This window comes from Lucilia cuprina, chromosome 4, assembly GCF_022045245.1.
Source record: "Lucilia cuprina isolate Lc7/37 chromosome 4, ASM2204524v1, whole genome shotgun sequence".
Classification (NCBI taxonomy): Eukaryota; Metazoa; Arthropoda; class Insecta; order Diptera; family Calliphoridae; genus Lucilia; species Lucilia cuprina.
The window spans coordinates 44,333,947-44,346,672 of NC_060952.1; positions in this window are offsets into that span (position 1 = coordinate 44,333,947).

A 12,726-nucleotide genomic window follows, 5' to 3' on the forward strand; every position below is an offset into this window, starting at 1 on the left:
CGTCGTAAATTTCATTAAAATCGGATATGGCAAATTCGACTGCTGTCAGCTTTCACATGGATTCTCTTTGTCATGCTTTCAAGATTTTCGTGTTGTTTGTGCACGATTAGGTTTTGATTTCAAGGAAGTATGTTTTTCGTTAGAATTTAGGTTTATAGTGAAAATATTTTCCATACGGATCTGAAGGACGAAATTTTGTGATTTTGTGTTTTTTCAGCAATTACATAACATTTCGTAGTTAAAAAAAATATATATTTAATATTAATATTATAAAAAAAGGAATAAATGGCAATATTACACAAGATTAAACAAGCTCTACAAATAAAACATTAAAATTCAATTTATTTATTTAATGCTTAAATAATTGTTCAAATTAGTATTTAAATTTTTAATTTAAATAAGAAATGTATAACATTACATTACATTATATATTTACATACATATATTTGACAGATTCACGTATGTATAGCTATGTATGACGGCTTTTGGATCTTTCAGTATTGACAAAATCATTTTCAGAAAACATCTAACAACAGCGTCAAATTACAATATTTGTCTTGTAACACCGACAGAAAATCTATTTTGGACAACGTTTTAAAGCAAAAACTTTAAGTTTTCACTATTGTTAGACATTTTTTGAATATTTTACTGCCAAAGTTGTAAGATCTGATAACTGTATATGACAGTTTTATGTTAGATTTCTAAATATCTGTAGGCGAAGGTTCTCTTGTATGATAATTTGGATCCAAAATGTTTTCTGATTACTTCTAGTATCTTGTAGGTATTCAGGCGGACAAAATATTTATTTTTTTTAATATGCGTATGACAAATGGTAATATTAACAATAATAATAACACATTTTTCTTGCAAATGTTGGGTATTTTGCGTTCGTGTGGACCGAATATATTAACTTCTTTCATAGAATTGCTTTGAATTTATGTCTTGCTGGCGGCAAGCTTCCGGCAATATTTCCTTTAAAGGATAAAGACACAAATAAAACACAAGAATAAAAAAAGAAAAAGGAAAACAAGAAATAACAGTTATTATTTTTAATAGCAAAAACTAAGTCATACAAACAAGCAAAGCACACAATAAAATAAATGTCATTTTCAGTAAGAAAGAAAGAAAAAAAACTATGTAGACTAGACGGTTTGTATGAACAACGCGAAGTAGGATGTTTGGTGAGTATTTGTTTCCCTTTTCAAAGAGGAGCTGAAGAATGTGACGAGAGAGAGAGGGAAATATTTGCATATAACAATATGACAATGACAAAATAAACAAAGACTTTACGCTTAAGTTAACAGATGGACAGTTATTGAAAAGAATGTAATTTTAAAATGAAAATATTATTACTTATTAATTTAAAATCTATCCAGCAAAAATTCAGTAAATTACATTTTATTGTCTACTATTTACCGTCTGCATTACTTTGAAGTACTATAGTAACGACATTCTTTTAATCTGATATAGAAGTACATAGTTTTTTTCGGCTTTGTTATGGGAAAACCAAAATATTATGGCTAAACTATTTTACCTTCCTTCTCCATAATGTTAAGTTACACCTTAATGTTAAGTTAATGTTTTTAGGCTCTTATATTTATAGTATAAATAGATGCTTATTTCCATGTTTCTATATTCAATATTTAAGAGAATTCAAAAAGTACCTTTGAAGAACGAGAAACTGAAATAATTTTACTGATGTTAAAAAATTTTAAATTTACGACCTGTAGATTTTTTAAAAAATTTTGAAACTCAATTGTTATCCCTATTATGATACTACTAAATGCCACACTTACTTGACATTGCTTTACTATATTAGTGTTTTATTGTGTTTCCTCATCCTTTTATGTGTTTGATTGTTTGTTTGTATATTTCAAAATGTTAAAAATTTCATTTAACAAATGCTTTGTATTATTCTCGTATCTCTGCTAAACAAACATTGACTGTGATTGTGATGTAAATGCTTGAGAATACTGACAATGAATGAACGAGCGAATGAGCCATGTTTGTCAGTCAGTTCATTGTAAATATTTTAAATTCTTTATGTGACACAGGAGACTTTTATAGGATTAGCTTGGCTTAAAGTTTTCCTTTTGAATGATTATGTTGATGTTAGGAATGAAAATAGCTTAATGTGTATATCAGGCATGGAAATTTCATTACTATAGTACTTTTTCATACCGTAGTCTCATTTTAAGTATTTTTTACTAACTAGAATTAAGAATACAAACTTTTACAAATAACACTGATCTACAAAATTTAAGTTTGAAAAGCTATAACCTGTTTCTACGAATTTCGAATTTTTTCACGTAATCAGCTAGAATTTTGAGTTTAAAAAGTACCATTATATTTAAAAATTCGTGTATTATCTCACACGCATTATTCCACATAATGTGGACTATAAACGAATCTAAGAAAGTTTCTTTAACATTTGGACAAATCACATCTGATAAATTTGGCATCTATTTAACTTTAAGCTCAAAATGGAGCTATCCAGCAAGAAATTTCATTGCCATGTAATGGGTTAAAATGCTAAAACTTACTTACACAATCACATTTAAAGACATTATTTAAACACGGTGATATTATTGGATGTAGGTACTTACCGCAATCGCTTACAAGTAATTAGAAAAATCAGTGAATGTAAATCGTGTAAAAAGACGTATATGTACATATGTATATATTTATGAATAAGTTGACTAATTAATTTGAAAGTATATATACTAGACTACTTCTGTGTAATCAGGACGATAACAGGAAAGTGGTCGCAATTGCTAGTTATTACTATGTTTACAAAACAATTCATTTTAATTTATTCAGCAAGATTGTAAGTATTACATAATTTTGAATTTACAATTTTTCAATTTATTTATTTTGTCCTTTTAAAATATAGTTTTAATTGTTCTCTGAGTTGATTAAAAATGTTTTGTTTCCTTTAAATTAAATTTTTTAATGAATAGCTTTATGTTTGAAACATACTTTTCATTAAAATTTTCAATGGACATATGAAAGATTGTGGAGTAAAAAAAGGACATTCAGTTTTGTACAAAAGCTTATGTTCGTTTGTAAATTCGCTACACATGTGTATGGTATGATGAAATGTAAAATAGGTAGGAAATCTGCAAAAAGTTATATGGAAATATTTATTAAAAATTGGATTTTAATTTCTAGTCTGCGATTTAAAGATATTATTTAAAACATTAACAGAAATACCCAATATTACGGAAAAAAGTTTTACTTTTTTTATATACCACACCACTTTAGTGGGGAGGGTATATTGGGTTTGTGCTGATGTTAGTAACATACAAAAATATTCGTCCTATACCCACCTTAAAGTATACCAATCGGCTTAGAATCAATTTCAGAGTCGATTAAGCTTTAAATGACACTACCGATTTTTGTAATGATCGGGCTTCATTTGACCCTATCCCCCATACAAACTCCCCTTCAGAAAATGACTTAAAGGTCAAAATTCTCATACAAACACTAATATCATTTGACCCTATCCCCCATACAAACTCCCCTTCAGAAAATGACTTAAAGGTCAAAATTCTCATACAAACACTAATAACACTTTTAAATTCTACATAAATAATATTGAAGAAGACTTAACTCACCCTACCAAAATTTTTAAGGATAGGGCCATATTTTGCCCTACTCCCCTTTAAGCCCTCTTAAAAAATATCTTTTTTTGCCAAAAAAAGTAAAAATATTCCGAAATAAAGTTAAAGAAACAAACCAAATGCTTTATTTTTTTAAATAATCCCCATTTTTAACATACATACTGACTGGTGTAGGGTTTCATATGGTCGGCTACGCCCGACTATACATTCATACATGTTTTTGTTTAAGTTTGGTCCTACTAACCTTCTATTATTCTATATGGTTAAGAGAGATTCTCATGCTCATGCCACTAATTCCGCTCTAGTTGACTCGAACGGATTTGCATTTGTCAATTTATATATAGTCAATTTCCGCGCCCTAAATAGCAAGTGTATTAGCTTTTTTATTAGCAGAATAGAAAATTTATTAATTTTTTTTTAATGAATTCTTAGTTATTTCTTTATAGCACATATTTCGTATAAATAAAATCTCAATGCTCTTTATTATATTCAATACTTCGTATTTAATGTTAATTTGTTTCATATTAATTACATACATAACTGTTTCTATTAATGTACATACATATGTTTGTATTAATAAATTATTTTAATTTTAATAATGCAAATGAATCTATATTTGATATAGATTCATTCGCAAATATTCTATATTTGATATATCATGCAATAAAAGTAAATATTTTTTAGCATTTAAGTCAACGATATTAATGGATGCATGAATTAGTGAATGAATGTATAGCCGAGTATTTTGCAGTACGAGCACAATCATGCAACATCTGGCTGTTAAAGATTTTTCATTTCGCATGGTTTGATTGTTGCACATAGGTATATACAACATACATATATATATAACGTCAAATGAATGAAACATGTAGTATGTATTTTTCTGTTATAATAGATTAAAGTACCGTAAGTCGAAAAACATGCACACTTGGATTAAGACATGCAATAAATGTAACCAAAATATGCCCTATATTCGTGTGTATGACAGACAGACATGGGTATATAACTTTATATTTTAATAATCACCCTGGGAACTATAACTTATCAAAAAGTGTTTGTTAACAATTTGTATAAGAGACACACTTTTCCGGGTGAAATTTCTTCTTACATTTGCACATTGAAATGTTTGTTTACGATTTTAGAATATCGAATACTTTATGAAAAGTATTTTTAATTCTGGGGCATTTGTCAATATGATCGTGGACACTTTGATATTTTTAAATTAACACGACTTAAGGTGCTTTCGATATTTCTACCGACATATGGCAATGTAAAGGTATGAGTAAATCTACACATGTTTTTGTATTTGTGTTTCCAAATAAACTTTATTTGTATCACTGCAAGTGCATCCGTAATATAGTTGTATAATTGCATGTACATTCGTACAAAAATAAATACATATACAAATGTATGTGTTACATATACATATGTATTTTATACATACATACATATGTATATGAAGAGAAACAAACGAGGGTATTTCGGATGGTTATAGTCATCATGAATATAAAGAGATTTTTATTTAATAGCACCCTATAGCGCGTCATAGTGAAAAAAATGTTTTGTTGAAGATTTAAATCAAACAATTATATCTGTGATTATCTTACCAGAAGAATTTCAAATATTTGAATTTATCGATTTAAAGAAATATTTATTTAAATTGTTGTTTAAAAATGCTATTTATTGTATCATATTTGTTTAAGTTAGAGGATTAACTAAGTCGTACTCACCATTATTTTTAAAAAATAATTACTCAAATTATGAATGAACAAACGACTGACCGTTGATGATATGTTCATGTTTTTTGTGATGGTGTAGAGATATAGAATAGATACGTTGCCAAGAGCAACACTAACTTAATTGGCAGTATTTGGCAAATAAAAATACATAATGAAAAATAAGCAACAAGCTGCATAAAATGAATGCATACACATACATACATATGTGCGATGTGTGTTACTTAGCAAATATACACACATGGACACTTTATTTAACAGTTATATCATTTCCTATATACCATTTCCGTTTTATAACTTTTGGTTTTAATTAAAAATTGTAATAAAAAAACATAAATGACTATAAAAATAATGACATTTAATGTTGCTCTTAGTATAAATTATTTTTAGTATATTGTTTAATTAGAATTGTAGAGTAAAATGCAATAATTAAAAAATTCTTAATTATTGTATAATTTAATAAAACTGTAAGCCTGAAGGTATGCACTGCAAATAAAGTAAATACTTTAATGACACAGTGCAAACTTTTTGTGTCATCAATTTTATATTAATTAACTGTTTTTAAACCTAATGATTTAGAGTAGATAGATTTAGTATCTACTTAGTTTAATTTAATGTGAATTAGATTTTTACATAAATTATACTTAAATGAAGTAAATATTTTTTAAATATTACTCGATTCAGCAAAAAAATTCTATTGCGTATTTTAAACCAAAAAATATTTCAGAACAGCTTTTTTATTTCTTAAATTTAATGACATTTTTAATTAGTTTAAATTGCTTAAAAAATACAGACATAACTGGATTCTACCAATAAAAAGTTAAATTTATTATAATATTTATCTTACCATTATTATTCAAGTTTAATAGGATTTAAAATCAATGTTATATATTAAAATATATTTCGTTTTTTATACAAATTTATATACATATTTCATTTGTTATTACGTTGTAATTCTATCAAGTTCATATATTAATATTGTGAATAGATGGGTTTAGGCTATGTGTGATGGTTTAATTACATAGTGCATTTAGACTATCTAATTTATTTGCTTTTACACAAAATTTTCATCTATCACTTTACTTGTGTGATAATGTAAACTGGTGACTTCGATTAAGGGATTTCCATATGTTTAAAAATACATAAATCTGTTGAAAATAACTTGCTTGGATAACATAACCTTCAAGAGAAGGTATACATTTTTAAATGAATTTGTCCATCACATCTTGAATTCCAGATATCGTGCCAAATGGTTTAAGAGGCAATATATAAAGTCAATTTTATTTATAAAATGTTATATGACATCGGAATGTATAACTATTCTGTTATCTTTAAAATAACAGCGTTATTGCAATAACAACGAGGTGTTTACATAATTACCACGGTGGTTGTCAAAATGATAATATTGTCTTAACGTTAACAAACCTGGTAAGAAATTGTATCAATTTTCAGTACTTTTCTATAAGTTTTTCCCCCGGCTTAGTATTATTTTCTGAGTTATATAAGCCATGATTTTAAACTGAATGAATTTATCATTATATTTCAAAATGATCTAGCTAATGGCCTTCACTAATTTTCTGATAGACATTATATTATACTACTAAATAAAATAATGGTTTTCTCAATTGTTTGTTTATGATAAAAATCCTGTTGTAAAAAATATGTTTTTTTTTGTATTCCAATAATAAATAATATAACTTTTGTTAAATTCTAAAATCACCACACCTGTCTTAAAATATCAACAGATTTAATTAACAATCTCTTTGTAACGCCTTTAAAATCAAACACATCCTATTCCACCATTCGGTTTTAATAATTACTTTTAAACGTTAGCTTTATAAACGGCAGGGTTAGATATAAAATTCATTCATACCTACAATTGCAATGATTATTTAACAATTTATTGCTATTTTTTACATTTACATTCACATCCTCTCTCCCACTTTTTAACATTTATAACAAATGTAATTACACTGATTTCATTGCGATATTGATAAAGTTATTTCTTTATATTTAAAAAATTCATACATATGTATGTATGTTTTATTATTTCTATGCAAATTGATGTAATTTTTATCTGGCAAATTTTTTAAGTAAACAAATAATTTATTTGTCTAGTTAAATACTCATGTATTTTACACTTTTATCTTATACATATTTAATTAATATTGTATTCTATTAAATTTAATATTAAATTTTATGCCATTTCTACTTTTTAAGCTGATTATTGTTATTTGATCCATTAAATTATTGGTTGCGAACGGCATTAAAGTCGAGCAAATAAATTTATTTTATTATTTTCCGTTGGTCTTTCTGTACGGTGTCTTTAATTTATTACAATATAAAAACATTTAAAAACACATTATTAACAATTTGTTCACCTACATTTCAATTACTTGTAATAATAGTGCAAACGTATATATGTACATTCGCTAATACATCATTTATATGTACATATTAGCAGTGAAGTGTAAAAGTGTGCTTCAACACTAAATTTCAATTAACACAAAAATGGAAAAAGTTAAAAATTAATTAATTTTTTAAATTTTGTATATATTGTTTGTAAAAAGGAGTTTTCGATAAACCCCAGACATATTCGGGATCAGACTTGCTTTTTTTATTTGATACCAGCAAGATCGGTGATGCAATCAGTCAAAATTCTGAAATAACTCATGATTTTGATTATAAATTTGTAAAATATCAAACCGTATTATAAACATAATCCATTTGAAAGAGGACTTATAACTTAATATAATTTTGCAGCTATTTTTAAGGGCGGAAGAGTCAATGGTTTACCGATCCTCATAAAATTTGGCAGAATTTTTTGCTGTTATGAAACTTTTGTGTAGGGTACATGGACCGATATTCAATACTCTGCAGCTATTTACGTTCCGACTCTATCGAATAACGAATAATTTAATAAAACATAAATAAAACTTGCCAAACACCTAAAAATCTTAAGATACGGATAAAAACGGGTTTGCGTACATTAATGCACTTATATGTTAATAATCTAGTTCAATCTCAAGCTATTTCGAATTTCTCAGTAGATTTTTAAGTGGAAGCTGAAGCTTTTATGATGATATATGTATACGATATTTAACTTAAGTAGAGAAATATGCGCGCATTTCATCAGCTTCTTAACATGTTTTATACCCACCATCAAGAAAAATGAAGGTACATTGTATTTCTCATTCCGTTTGTAACACGTCGAAATATCGGGTCCTTATTAGATTCAAATAACTGGCTTATAAAAGTGCGGATGGCAATGAAATATGAAATGTACAAATTTATAAGGAACCAAAATGTTTATGTATTATGAGGGTTGGTCAATAATCGATCCTATCTTCCATATAAAGATCCCTTCAGCAAATGACTTTAACGAACATAACTCGCTTAAAAATACTAGCTACTAAATTATACATATACAGGTTTTTTAGGAACTATCAGTTTCAGTTATTGCAAGCATTTAAAAAATCCACAGAACCACTTCTTAAACAGAAAGCATTGTACTTTTAACCTTGCAAAATATAAATTTTTAGAAAACAGTAGATATTTGTTTCAATTATAACAAATCTTCTTATATAGTATATGGATAAAAGTAACATTAAAATTTTATTCGAATATTCGATTATTCGACAAAAATTGTTCGAATTATTCTTCATTCTAAATTTTTTATTCGTTCGAAGAAAAAAAAATCCTCGATTAATTGGATAATTTTTTTATTTGAATGATAAAAATATACATATATACTTTTATTGGTCTATGACCAATAATTTTTTGTGTTATAAACGGAATGAGAAATTTTTTTTACGATGGGTGTAAAAATTTTAAGCTAGAGCTTTAAGCCCGAATATTGATCTCCAAGTGATTTTAGATTTGAAAAACTGTTAAAAATGTTTAAGACACCATGGTGAAGTTTATATTAAATTTAGGTGAGCCGAATATATACCTCTTACTTGTTTTTTAGAAAATTGTATTATTACTTATTTTCCTTTTTTCACACACTTTTATCTCTTACTGTTCGTACATTTCCGTTGATTTGATATTTAACAAAACGTTAGCTAAACCACAGATACAACATATGACCGACATAGTACATACTAACAAGTGCAAAATTAAAGCCCCATGTGGTGTTAAAACACAAAACATTAATTCTAACATAAACAAATTTTAAAGTTCAGTATAAGCGGATAAAAATAAGTTCAGAAATAATTTATGTATGTACAACAAGTACGAGTATGTGTAATATGAGATTTACTAGATGCTGCATTATGGATTGGGTGAATAAATTGATGTGTATGCAAATTGATCACAAATTTTATTAATTTTAATAATATTTATCTTCTGTAATCGTATGCTAAGTGGGAATTTATTTTAATAAATAATGTTTATTTTCGTATTTTTCTTGGAAAATTACTTATTGTCTGAAATATTTATGATAAAATTTGATTAAGACATGTTTGCTGCACAGTAATTGTTATTGTGCAGTGTTGAAAATTTAAAATGTTTTATGTTTTCCTGTACTACTGTATAGAATATGAATATATTAATCCTCATATTGAAAGCTTCCTTATTAAGCATTATTAGCTCCACTTGGATTAGTGAGGATCATAATTACTAAGAGGGGCATAGTGCCGTACAAAATTCCTTAAATTAAATACAATTTCTACATATACACACAGCTTTAATCTGTTTAGATCAGTGTTAACAAACTTTATTTCACTCGTCAAATTTCTACAGCATAATCCTCTGGGTTTACTTGAACACCTAGCATCACCGGATTTTATATTAAAAGCCAATATGGAGAATTCTGCACTGAAAAGCTGTGTATAAATATATTGAAAATTTTATCGATAACTCCTCTTTATATCAGGGTTTCCCATTTTTTTTGCGGTGTAATGTGCCCTTAATATATTGACAATTTTTTCGAGAATTCCTGTTCGTATTAGGGTTTCTCAAATTTTTTGTTGATTTTATAGGTCAAGGTAAATATAGTTCTTGATTGAATTCGAAAATATGTTCCAAAATTATTCAAATGAAAGGGATATGATAAATATGAAGATTGTGTTCTGAACCCTGTTTATTTGGATCGAAGTGTGTCATCACTTTTGTCTAGGATAATCTGCCACATTGTCTTCAGTGGTTTGGAAGGCAGATTGATCCTTCTTCAATTGTTGCAGTCTGAAGTTGGACTTATCTTAGGAATTCTAATCAGAGTTTCCCGCATCCATTTCTCTGGGAATTTATGGCCTTAAATAAAGGGGAATCCGTTCACTTATGATGGGAGTATCCTTAACTCTAGATATTTTGGTAATAACATGAATAAAAACGGCACTATTGTCGTATGTAGAAACAAGAAGGCTAATTGTCTTTGTGAAATGTTCGGCCCTACGTTAGCCATTTTTTCTTTCGATTTTGCTTGACGATATATAGACGATCCAAGACTGAATAAGATTCATAAATCCGGAAACATTCGGATACCCGGGAATTGAAATTGGTCTTTTTTGACCTTTACCGTTTGTTCCATTATTGTTTTAGATTATCTATCATATAATCGGTCATGATACCTTCATACTTGAGAGTTTGAAACTACTTTTAGCATATAAATTCAAATTAAAATTTAATTTTAAGAACAAGTATGAACATAAATTAAAGCCCTATTTTTAATGTATTATTAAATAATGGAATTGTAATCATATAATATAAGTATATCTGGATCATCCTCAACATATATTTTAATTCCATAAAATAAAAAATTTCAAACTTAAATCTTTAAAATAAACTTGGTCCAAAAAAATTAACACGATCATCACGATTTTGATATAACATTTTATAGAAGTTACAGAATATTGTTTAACAGTTAAAACGCCTATTATATACCGGAGTTCATGAGGCTAATATAATATAAACCAGTGTATATATACTGGTGTACAATTTATATAATTACTTTGAACAATTAAATACCAAACAAAAGACCATGATCGTTGGAAAATTGTTTTATACTTTTTAAATAAACACTTGCTGCATTAATAATTATTATTAATTTTTATTTTTCTATTTTCCTAGCACTAATATTATTAAATAATCGATTACTTAATGTAAAAATTCATATACTATTTATATTATAGGATATGAATATTTATACTCACATATTTTAACACTTTGGGTGGGGTAAATAAACAATAAATAATATTAAATAAATAAAAAATTCAATAAATATGTCTCTGTCAACTGTGGTAGTATTTACGAATAGAAAGTAATTCCATTATAAGCATTTCGTACTTGTTCAAGTCCAAACAATTTACAAACATATTTGTTTATTTTAGGAAAAACCTTTGTTTTAATCAAAACTTTCATTTGCAAAAAAAAAACAATATGCTATAAAAAAAATAGTTGTAAATAGTATTGTAAAAACGGCGAAAGAACAAAAGACAAAAACATTATTAAACAATTACATTTCTATTTTATACATATGTATATTTATATATTTATCAAACAATTGTGAATAGATTAGACAAATTTGACGACATAACAATACAGGTGTTCAACGATACAAGCAACTGCTGAATTCCTGCCTCGCTTAATATAAAGAAATCGAAATAATTATGCTGAAAATAAAAACAAATTGTATAATTGTACATGGTTAGATTAAAAATACTTGCATAATTTTGTTAAGAAATTGAGTCTTTTTTTAAAGGGTCGATTATGTATGGCAGCCATTTACTTCACTTTGTCAGCTTGCTAAAGGGACCTTCACATGATCACACTTTACGTATGTAAAATCTAATGAAGAAGTAAAATGAAATTCTATCCGTTTAACAAAAAAGATAATTAAATATTTTTGGTGTTAAGCCGCCTTTATACGAGCACAAGCAGGTATTATGATTTATCAAAATTTTGTGTAGAAGAGTACGGATGGGATCATCTAAACGCAATATGTAATGAAATCAGCACACATTGAGAGAGAATACGACAAATTTGACGAATGTCGAGAGTTTTAACGTGGACACCTGCCTTGACGGCCTTATTTCACGGTGGTCTTTTTTATCCACTGGGTAGACTTGAGAGCGGTCTACCATCGTCCCTTTATCCTTCAATGAATAATTCAGTTGGCAAATTTTGTACATTGGATTTAACTGAATTAAGCCGAAGACATTGTTCTTAGTCACAGGCACACACTGTGGTAATTCTGATAAGAACAGAGTATACTATGAACATATCTGGACAAGGAAGGAAAATTCAATGGTATAATTTGTATATGATACCTTTCATCCACCATCATTCAACCCAGCACATATCTCATTCATACGACACATTCATAAGAGAAAAACATACGACATATTAATTAAAGGTAGAGGCCCGCC